Source organism: Podarcis liolepis (genome assembly GCF_965112155.1).
Source record: "Podarcis liolepis genome assembly, chromosome: 3".
Taxonomy (NCBI): Eukaryota; Metazoa; Chordata; class Lepidosauria; order Squamata; family Lacertidae; genus Podarcis; species Podarcis liolepis.
Window position 1 is genome coordinate 86292397 of NC_139557.1, and position 11986 is coordinate 86304382.

The following is an 11986-nucleotide window of genomic DNA, read 5'->3' on the forward strand; positions in this document are numbered from 1 at the left end:
GAGACAAGTTTCTCAAAGTTGTAAAAGCTGGAATTACAGGTTAAAGAGCAGGACATTGACCCTACATGTTACAGAAGATAACAAAGGCAGAGATAAATATAATTAGGAATGAGTAAACAGTAAAATAAAACCATGTGCCTTAAACTTGAGTCACAGGACAAAAGGTCAAGAGCACTTGGAAGAGACAAGCAACTGGCTGGAGAAGGGGGGGAGTATGAACAGGGGAACAGGCTTCTTTTAAAACGGTTTTTTACTGTGTTCCTTTTTACTGAGTTCTTTTTCTTCTTTACAAAGGCTTTATTCTTTAAAAAAGCTATCTATGATAATGTATGAAATATCCTGGCTTAAATGTAATTATGCAAAGGATTTAACAAATGCTAGAAGAGTTGTATTTATCCTGAAATTAAGTCAGCCAGCCCAGCCCCCCTGTCAGACAAGAAGACGCCATCCGAGCAATTCTGATATATAAGTTGTCAGATATTTGTTTACCATTTGTTTTAGAAGGCAAATAGGGCAAGGAGGGCAAGAGGTGAGCTGGTAATTAAGATTCCTTGTTGAGACGCATGTAAGATATATTAATACTTATTTGTCATTTATAGATGTAACAATATATAGCTCTTTGTGTTCCATATAAGGACAGTAGGATATGAGTGTATTTTTGTGATTGGTTATACCAATCAGCCAATAGGAATTTCAACCAGGCTGATGGGACAGAGGCAGCCATAGGAGGAGCAAAGGGGGCTGGATTAAGGAAATATAAGTGCTGGCCATAATGGCAGGAGGCCAGGCCAGAGCTTGGTAACCATATACCACTGTGCCTCTTATTTATTTGTCTGACAAATAAATTATTTTTTTAATTTCTCTGTTGCTGCGTTGAATATTTCATTCCAGCTAAGCGTTAACCACAAGCAGGATGCTACATTTTATGGTGCCTGCGACTCGGATCAGTGGTCTGCTGGAACGCAGCCCCTTCGCCTCACTGAGCGGGGTACAAGAGAGAGGACAACTGTGCCTACCCAGCGCGCACTGGAAAAATTTTTCCAGGGGAACGCAGCAGTCTCGTCTGTCTGATACCCTGCCCACTGACGGCGACGGACCGGGGGGGACCAGAGAAATAAACAGGGAACCAGCTAAGGGTAAGTGCACTAAGGGGTTTGGCCCTCCAATTAATTGGGAGGAAGAGAAGTCCTGATCAAACTTCTGCGTCTCAGTAAAGGGGAACTGAGTACGCTAGGTGGCTGGGTATATCAGATGGTGATCTGGTGTAGGGAAAAGGGAAGAATGGGAGGTAGTGTGTGGTGAAGTATCTGGCGCATTGCATGTGTGAGAAAGTACAATGTGTAGCTGACCTAAGTGTGGAGTGAGTACTACTTCGTTTCCCAGTAAGGTGTGTGTGTAAGTGACTGAGTGGATACTTCACAGGGCCATACAATGGGAGTTGGGGGTTCAAAGGGGGGAAATACACCTTTTGAATGTATGTTAAATAATTTTAAGAAAGCCTTCTCAGGGGCATATGGAGTCAAAATGACGCCAGAACGCTTGAGAACGTTATGTGAACTAGAGTGGCCGAAGCAAAATACTGAATGGCCATCTCAAGGAACCTTTGATATAAATTTAGTAAGCAAACCTTGGTCTAACATCGCCAAAGAAACTGAAGGGAGCCTAATTCAAACCCTCCACCAGTTGTAACCCCAAGGCAAGAAAGTGGAATGAATAATGGGGGTGGAGTCACAGAACTTGATTCCTTGATAGATTATGATAAATATCTTCAGGAGGCATTGGAGTCCTATAATGAAGCCCAAGCAGAAGTGGTTATTCCACCTGTGAGTCCCAGTAGAACTCCATCTACAGTCTCCTTTAGTGGAACAACTGATTGCCTACCCCAAACCCCTGTACATCCAAGTCCTAGAGAATTATTACAGAAGTTACAGGGAGACCTTAATCGGTCAGCAAGCAATACAGCCAGGCGTATAAAGCTGCTAAAAGAACGCCTTGGGACAAATACCATCCCCTATGATTTGAGGCCCCTAGAGCAAAGCGAAGAGAAAGATCACGTAGTAGCCCCTCTCAGAAGAGTATTTGATGCACTTGAGGAGCCTGTCCAGTACATTCCATTCACAACTACGGATCTGATGAATTGGAAAACACCCTATCTTTCGCAGAAAAACCTCAGGCTATGATGGACTTGGTGACTTCAATAGTAAATACTAACAGTCCTACTTGGACAGGTTGTCGCCAGCTCCTGAATACTCTCTTCACCACTGAGGAAAGGAGAGACAAAATTGAAAAGGCACAGATATATTTGCGTGAGCAGGCCAGAGTGGGAAATATTTATAATATTGACCGTCATCTCCAGGAAAACTTTCCCTTGGAAGATCCTAATTGGGATCCAAACAATGCAATTCACCTGGCCAGGCTTACCACCTATCGCCAGACGCTTGTGCAAGGTATCTGCAGGGCATGCCAGAAGCCCACTAATATGTCTAAAGTCTCAGGAGGGTAGACGTGTTACCCATAACACTGTTTCTGTTCGGTGCACACCCACAAAAGACTTAAGTTGTCACCTTTTGAGCTCCTGTATGGGAGGCCGCCCTCCTTTGTTCAGGATATTCCAACTGACCTCAAACAAATAGGAGAACATGTGACACAGGGACAAGTGCAATCTCTCTCCCGTGTTTTTGTCTCTCTCCCGTGTTTGTTTGTTTTGTTTTGTTTTTTTATCTTAACAGGTGGGCCCTCGAGCGCACGCCGTGCAGCATTGCCAAGCCGATTTATCAGCTCCAGGCTGGCATAGCATATGGGTGAAAGAGTGGAAACGTGATCCACTTGCACCTAAGTGGCGTGGACCTTACACCGTCCTGCTCTCTATTCCAACAGCGGTGAAGGTAGCTGAGGTGACCCCCTGGATTCATCACTCCCGTTTGAAGAAGTCCGAAGGCAGTTGGACGTGCAAAGGTGACCCCTCTAATCCTTTAAAACTGACTCTCTCCAAAAACCCCTGTATCTAGCCCTACGGGGAACGGGCTGGGTCACGGGCAACATTAGACGACCGGCCTGCTGCAGCCACAAACCTGGAAGCTGGCTGACCTGCGCACGCCTGAAGCTTGAGGAGCGTCTGAACCAGCGACTGTGAAAGGGAAGATTCTCTTATACAATTGATTGACTGCCCCCTTGTGGAACAATTATCAGAGATATTACACATTGGGGATCCTTGGGATATATGTTTTGGTCTTGGTGGTTCCCCATTCCTGTCACTGGGGGAATTATATTGGGACTAATATTTATGCTATCACAATAAGGTAATCTTTTGTGGAAGGAATGCATATGCTAGACATCAACATGATTTTATTATTAATCCTGATCCCTTGGGAAGGGAAGGGTCTTTGAATCTGACCAAATTTGCTAAATATGGATTCCGCTATGACCACAATATGTGGGTAGGTTTAGCTGAGATGGTAGCCAATGTGCAAATAGGACTAATTGCCTTGTTTGCTCTCTTGGGCCAGATGATTCAGAGGGAGGTATGCCCTTATTACCAATACCATTAAATGCCATTGGTATGGTAAGCGAAATGCCACACCAAGCAGAAGTACAGAATTTCCCCGGATGGAACTCAACTAAACATTACGAGTTATACCTGTACAAGGGGAATTCTGTGTACATAAATCATCAGATGCAGCTGATTCTACCATGGTAGGCTCTTCTCATTGTCACTATACTTGGGATTATATTAAGAATACCTGGGCACACGATACTACCTATCGAACTCGGAATACCTTGCCCTGTGCACCTCCTTTTATTCATGCATGGAAAGTGGTATGGAACATAACTGTGACAGAGAAAGGCAATCTAACATACTGCACTGTGAACTCTCTACCTCTTGTGATATTTCGCCTTATGCACTCCACATACCAAAAACCTCAGACCCGATGGTTGTGGTGGATATGTGGAGAATGGGCATACAAGAAACTCCCTTCCAAATGGAGTGGGACTTGTTTCCTGGGATGGGTATTACCACCAATGTGAATTATGCCCACTAAATTTGGCCAAGCGTACACGAAGAAACGCTGATATTTCTCATATAGCAGGAGGAAGTACCCAAAGTCGGAGCGGTACTGATGATTGGCCGCCAGGGCGCATTATAGCCTATTATAATCCTGCCTCCTGGAATCCTGGTGAACTCATACAAGGGGCACGGGATCCTATTTATAATCTAAACAGAATAATTCGATTGCAAGCAGTAGTGGAACTTGTAACCAATGCAACGGCCCAGAGTTTGAGACTTATTGCACAACAGTTGGATGAAAGTAGAGCCCCATTTTGCAGCTGAAAATGGGAATGGATTATGTACTTGCCAGGCAGGGAGGCCTGTGTGGAGTCTTGAACTTGACAGGGAATGCCTGTTGCTTTAACATTTCTGATAATGGTGAGGTAATCCGTGTGTTGGCCACAAAGATGGAGAGTATAGCACATGTCAAAGGGATATTATTGTCTTGCTTGTTTTTCTTGACAGTAGTGATGGTTTTATGTATGATGCCATGTATCATTTCATGTTTTAGAAGTACAATTAGCAAGATGATTTCAAATGAAACTCTACCTCATATCATGGCCCTATACAAAGCTTTAACTCAGGAAGATCAAGCTATCAAGGACGCTTGGTAGCAAGGTCCTTGAGCTTGAAAGGGGGGATTGTGGCATCTGAATATAGACTGCATTTTTAATCAAGGCATATATTGGCTTATATCGTGATCAGGTAAATGGGCTTAGACTTTCAAAAGTTTCATGCCATGCAGAAACCAGCTGGCTAAGTACTTTGGCAGTTGTTTATCTTCCTGCTCTCCTGAACAAGGGCCTCCCTGATTTATAGCAGTAGCAGGAGACAAGTTTCTCAAAGTTGTAAAAGCTGGAATTACAGGTTAAAGAGCAGGACATTGACCCTACATGTTACAGAAGATAACAAAGGCAGAGATAAATATAATTAGGAATGAGTAAACAGTAAAATAAAACCATGTGCCTTAAACTTGAGTCACAGGACAAAAGGTCAAGAGCACTTGGAAGAGACAAGCAACTGGCTGGAGAAGGGGGGGAGTATGAACAGGGGAACAGGCTTCTTTTAAAACGGTTTTTTACTGTGTTCCTTTTTACTGAGTTCTTTTTCTTCTTTACAAAGGCTTTATTCTTTAAAAAAGCTATCTATGATAATGTATGAAATATCCTGGCTTAAATGTAATTATGCAAAGGATTTAACAAATGCTAGAAGAGTTGTATTTATCCTGAAATTAAGTCAGCCAGCCCAGCCCCCCTGTCAGACAAGAAGACGCCATCCGAGCAATTCTGATATATAAGTTGTCAGATATTTGTTTACCATTTGTTTTAGAAGGCAAATAGGGCAAGGAGGGCAAGAGGTGAGCTGGTAATTAAGATTCCTTGTTGAGACGCATGTAAGATATATTAATACTTATTTGTCATTTATAGATGTAACAATATATAGCTCTTTGTGTTCCATATAAGGACAGTAGGATATGAGTGTATTTTTGTGATTGGTTATACCAATCAGCCAATAGGAATTTCAACCAGGCTGATGGGACAGAGGCAGCCATAGGAGGAGCAAAGGGGGCTGGATTAAGGAAATATAAGTGCTGGCCATAATGGCAGGAGGCCAGGCCAGAGCTTGGTAACCATATACCACTGTGCCTCTTATTTATTTGTCTGACAAATAAATTATTTTTTTAATTTCTCTGTTGCTGCGTTGAATATTTCATTCCAGCTAAGCGTTAACCACAAGCAGGATGCTACACTATCCCCTGAGCCTTTGCTTGGGAAACTGAAATCCTGAGGTTTGGTGTCAATTGCTTTCCAAATTGTTGCTGGGAGGTAATTGACATGAACTGTCAGTATTCTGAACTCGCCTCTTTCTCATCTTGGAAGCCCGCAGGACTGCTTCAAAGGGCATGCTCAGAATTCCAGATGTGTTCATTTCAATGCTTGGAAGTCCGAGCTGCAGAAACTATTTGTCCTGAATGGAGAATGTTTTGCCTTTGGTGGACCAAAAGGGTAAATATTGAACTGACACTTAATATTCTGTATTTCCACAGAGCATGCAGCTTCATTTAAGCCCTGAACCAAATCATGTTTTGGGCTTAAACTACTGTATTACTCTTCTGACCTTCTCCGAGATGTCAGATTGTGCTGCCTGTTTTTTTTTTTTTTAATGAAGTTCAGAATACAGTTTGGAGGCTTTTAATTAAACCTGTGTGGTGTCATTTTGCTACTGTAAAAACCTGAAAGTTGAATGTGTACAACAGCCCCATTCCTTGCCTACAAACTCTTTCTGCTTTGATTTGCTGTGTTGCCATTGTCCTTCTCCTTACTGACATTAGAGGGTGCTGTGGAGGCTGGATGAAAGCAGAGATGGAAGAAATTTCCTTGCAGTGGGGTTAGGAAGGTAGCGGTGCACAGCTTAATTGCTGGAACTTGGAACGCTTTCTGGAGTTCTGAAACGTGAACCTTAGTAAACGAGGGACAGATTCAACTTAATTGCTCTCCCAAGGCAGATTCACTTCTTAATTAGAAGATATTTTAAAGTCCCTCTCTTTTCCTGCCTCTGATCAAAATGCCCTGCGGTGTGAAACAGAAAACAGCATCATCTTCAGTTGTTTTAGTGTCTTCATTGGTACATAGCACAATGTTCTCTTGCAGCATATCCCAGCTCAAACTGCAGGCTAATGCAGCACCCCTCTTTTGTTATTCATGGGTGATTCCCCCCCCCCGTGAACCATGCCATATTTGTGCCACAACTACATATTCTCCAGTTGTATCGGTTTGTAGGCACAGTTACTACTTTTGGTTCCAAGAAGTAAAGCATGTTTTGGGGAGATAGTGGATTTTGTAGGTGGGGGAAGGAAGCTGATGTGATGGTGGAGATTTGCTTGCTGCTGCAGCAAAAGCAGTAGCTCTGGTACAAAAGTCATGAGCATCGCTACATAGTTAAAAGATTCAGGACACCGGCCCATTACACAATTCTGCATAGAATCATAGAATTGTAGAGTTGGAAGGGAACCCAAGGGTCATCTAGTCCAACCCCCTGCAATGCAGGAAGCTCAGCTAATGCATCCATGACAGATAGTGCATGTGAGCAAATCAAGAGGGTGGGTTGGTGGGGTCTCACCAGCACTGCACTTTGAAGCACACCCAGAGTTGTCCATATTGATTCCCATTAGAGATGACTGGCTGCACTAGTTCAGTGTAAATTCTGAGGAAGATTGGGGGTGGAGCCCTTGGAAACTGCCTGTGCCTCTGTATTTTCAACAAACTTTCCTTTATGGTGATGCCAGAAACTACAGTGGCTAATCAGTAAACATACAGTAGCCATTTCAGTGTCTGCATCTTACACCTCACAACCCTGTGACTGGTGAGTTATCTAGGCCACTTCCCCAGCCCTCCAACTCTCCCATGTCTGGCCACTTCTTCCAACTGGATGTCTTAAGTATCGTTTCTTCCAACATGAATCTTCCTGAATCCAGAGGCCAACCCTGGAAGACCTGCCCTGTGTCCTCCTGTAACTGAAGGTATGAAAAGCGGGCATAAGGGACAGAAAAGTCTCTTAGTTTGATGAGTTTTTGGAGCTTTGTAATGGATAGGGATGGGCAAATCTGTCCATTTTGGTTTCTCGTTTTTCAGAAAAGTTTGAATTTTGGCTAGTTTTTGGTTTGTTTATTGTTTCAGAAAGTGCAAATTAGGGAGGTTCACCTTTTAATAAAACCTGAATTGAATTTCTTGCCCATCTCCAGTAGTGGATTAAGCATTTTAATAATTGGTTTTGGTTTTGGTTTGGTTTGGTTTGGTTTTCATTGATGCCATATTATTTTATGTCTTCAGCTGACACAATTTTTCTGGGACAACAAAGATTTCAGAAATTGGATGGAGGAAAACCTCAACCTCTGACCCATCACAGTTTAAAAAGAAAAACCTCCCTCTCTCCCTTGCACCATATGAATGTGTAGACATCAGAAAGAAAATGCTTACCCACATTGCATATAAACTTCTGTATTTTTATATACTTTACCTTAATGAGATATTAAAAGCTTTAATTGTTAATCACATAAGTATATATCCTGAGTCAAGCAAAGGAAGTGTTGTTTCTTTTAAATGCAAATGCTGTTTTTTAAAAATGCAAATATTGACATTTCCTCCTCTGATATCTGACTGGGAGTACTACAGCCCATGGCAGCTTATGCTGTACCGTATCTATTAGACTTTAAAGGTGCCACAAGACTCTGTTTGCTTTTGCTGCCTGTAGCAGATGAACCCAGTGACTGCTTTGGAATTTTCCCTTGCCAAACTGACAACTTTCTTTCCTCCTCTCATGGAGGCTGTATAGCAAACATTCTAACAGCTTTGTTCACCAGTGCTTGAAATACTCCTGACCATTCTAGGCCCTTCTATGTAGATTTCATGGTTACCGTCAGCTCTGCCATTGCTCTTAGGACTGAGTTTAAAACTTCTGCCACTGTAGTTGGGCTTCCTTGTGCAATTACACAACATGCAAGCAACTATTAACCCAAGGGGCTCCTATATCTTCACAACGGCACTAGCCTTTGGATTGTGCCGAAAAGTGTCTGTAGAGCAATGGGGACGAATACAAAAATGAGGAGCTGTAGCAACTGAGTGGAATTCATACTGTAGAGGCAACTCTGACATCTTTTTTGCCTGGGTGCTTTAGGGGCAACGGGATTAAACATGAGGTATGCTAAAAAATGAAGGGGAAACTGATTCACTTTTCATGTTCCTGCCAGGTAAAAGTCTCTCTCTCACACTTTCCCTCTTGACTTGGCAACAACATTTACAAGATCCTTTCCATGGGAGCGCAAAGTGGATATAGCAGCTCAAGGCAGGCGATTGGCGGCAAAGGCCCCTCAGCTGCCTGTCTCTTTCTTCCACCCCCATACCTGCCTTTTCCCCTTACCCAGCCGTCATTTTCCACTCAGTGAGCTCTGCAAACATTTTAATTTCATGCCCGGTTGTCATTGCTGGTTTGTAAAACATCTGAATTATATTAGTGCCGTTGAAAAGTGTGACAGGCCGAGGAACTGCCACCTCCAGTGATTGCTTATTCCAGATGGTTAAGTGACAAATCTAGTTCTGATGTCTTAACTGGAGAAGTAATTGGGACTTAAGGAAAAGAACAAAAAAAACCCCAACAACCTCACGTTTGAACAAACATTATGCAGGGGCCTACTACCTCAAGCTGTGTGGGTAATGGGGGCATACATGAAGTTGAGAAGGAGGAAGTAAAGAGGAGTTTCCCAGACATGGAGTATGTCTTCCAGCATGGAGTTCTGCTGAAGAAGACACTGCTCTGTTGACTTGTGCACATTGCAGAACCTTCTGACTCTTGGGGTGTGCTGGGAAAGATTGCTTCCCCATCACAGCCGCTCATGTGGCATCTAATGTCAAACCCTGATGTAATATTTATTCACTTACTTTAAATATTTATCGCCCACTCTTCATCACAACTATATCAGAGCAGGGCACAGTAAAGTTACATTTAAATTATAATGATAATACAGTAAGTTAATAGAGCTGCTAAATATAACTCAACTGTATTAAAGTGCAGAGTAGATGCACTTTCAATCTAAGACTGGCCATTTGCTATATTTTGCAGGCGGCAGTCCTAATTTTTGAACAGGGTAGTCCTCTGTTTGAAGGTGTTCTCTGTATGGGGACTCCAAGTCTGGTTTCAAGTTAAAGGTCCATAAAAAAGGGGAGCAGAAGCATTGAATTTGCTCTTTAACACTTAGCAGCACCTGGTCAGCAGACTGAGCAGGCACAGATGTCACCTGGCCTGTTCCTCACTATGGTGAGGTGTACTGTACTTCTATTTAAATAACAGCCAATACTTCAAAAAATTTCATATAAATTACCATATTCAATTCTTATGGTCTTCTTTGGTCCTCTTTTTTGGTGCAGCATACTGTATTCTCTTTTCTAACCATGCATAATTGGCCAAATGAATAAATCTTAGGTGAATGCTAATAGCCAGCAAATGCATGAGGGGAAAACCCATTAAAAATAGCCACATTTTAATTTAGCTTGCTGTACCGCAGAAGGGAGGATATTCCATAAGCAGCACACCACCACATAGTGGGTCTTTAGAATTTAATCAAGAAAAAGTCACCTTACGTTTGTGCTATTGAAAGGTGCTGAAGGCAGGGCCCAGTGAATGCTCTGGGGCCCAGTTGTCTTTGAGGTCAGTTTTGTGGGATAGCTAGCCTCCTATAATCAACATGTTTAAGTCTAATTAATGCATGAAGGGGTTAAGACCATAGAGTAAGCTGTCCTGCCAGGCTTCTCTCCCTTGGGAGGGACCAAGTAATCAAGACTTTGTTCTCAGTCTATCAGAGAAGCTTGCCATGTGAAGAGGCTCAGCTGGTTGCTGCAGCTTAAACACATGGCTCTTACAAACTATGTTTGTGTTCCTGTACCAGTAATTTAGGAACTTTCACCACTGTACTAAGCCAAGTTTATTGCCTGTGTTTTCTGAATCTGAAACATGTGAATAGGGCATTGGGAGAGTTTGTAAACATTTTTAACTTCCCAAATGTGTGATCTTTTTCTATGATGGGGGAAGAGGGAAATTTTGGAAGGAACTTGGAATGGCACATGTTAAAGGTCAAATAGCTTATATTTCCATGTTTTACCTCGCTGCATATTTTGTGATTTTAAATCTCTGCTGGTGTTACCTCACCAAAGAGTACTTGCCCCAAACTTGGATCTTGGTATCCAAGATTTCTCCTTTTATAGACCAATTTTTTCCTTGCCATCCAACAAACTTGACTTCAGTTGGAGACTGAAGTGCAGCAAGAAGGTACTGTTTTATTAACCTGTAATTGGCACACAGTATGATGCCTCTGGGTTTTCCGGACCTTCATAGAAGTTGAGGCTTCTAGGCTTGTATTGCCCAGAGGTATATTACCTGCCAGTGCTGCTGCACACACCTATCCCCATTTTTGCCTGAAGAGAGGCCCAGGTCACCCAAAAGCCAAGGTATTTTTGCTGCCTGAAAAATCGTGCATCTGTTTAAATTATTTTTGCATGCAGTAGTGAATATAATAATGCAATATGAATATAATAATAAATATAATAATGGGAAATCAATTAACTAACAATTCTGTTTTATCACACCATAAATCAGCTGCATGAGGTGGCTGCCTCACTCTACTTCATGGTAGGGCTTGGCTGGCCCCAGCTAGTTCACTAGACTGTGTCTGCAAGCCAAACTAGACATTAATATCATGACTAGAAGCCCCAGCAGTGGATTTTTTTTTTTTTAAGAATCCTAGGCCCAAGGACCTTTGATTTTCACTGGGACCACAAAATGCAGAAAGGAAGGTTTAATCCTCATGGTAATAATAATAATAATAATAATAATAATAATAATAATAATAATAATTTATTATTTATACTCTGCCCATCTGGCTGAGTTTCCCCAGCCACTCTGGGCGGCTTCCAATCAAGTGTTAAAAACAATGTTAGCTTTAGGAAAAAATGGTAACTTGCTAGACCCATAGCTTTAGACCTTACTGTTCTCAGTTTAAACTGGGGACCTTGTCAGGTTTTGCTTGCAAGAAATCCCTTGGAACGTTAGTGTTCATGCCACTCATAAGGGAGGCTATATGTTTGTTTTTTGTGCTTGGGATCGATTCAAATGTAATAATGTATGAAGCATTCTTGAGAAAAATGGGTTATATACTTATTCTTTTTCTTTAGCTAATTGCTTGCACATTTGTAGCCGCTAGAGGAAAGACCTGTGATGCGAAGGGCCTGTTACAATATTTAAACCTCCATTTTAAAAAATGTTGCTAAAATGGGGGAGGGGGGGCGACTATTAGGCCAGCAGAGTTGCATACAGTTTTGTAATAAAGTAGAAGATGCAGTTGTGCTTCAAAAATGTCTGTGTTTAATTAGATGAGAGAAATGACGGTCC

At 42.2% G+C, this 11986-nt stretch overlaps 1 long non-coding RNA gene across 1 annotated transcript; it reads left to right on the forward strand.

The window, feature by feature from the left end:
- Positions 1–568: 568 nt before the first annotated feature.
- Positions 569–3217, forward strand: LOC310704164. Its single transcript, XR_014524616.1, has 2 exons — positions 569–1136; positions 2878–3217. It is a non-coding gene; the product is annotated as an uncharacterized lncRNA (long non-coding RNA).
- The last annotated feature ends 8769 nt before the right edge of the window (positions 3218–11986 follow it).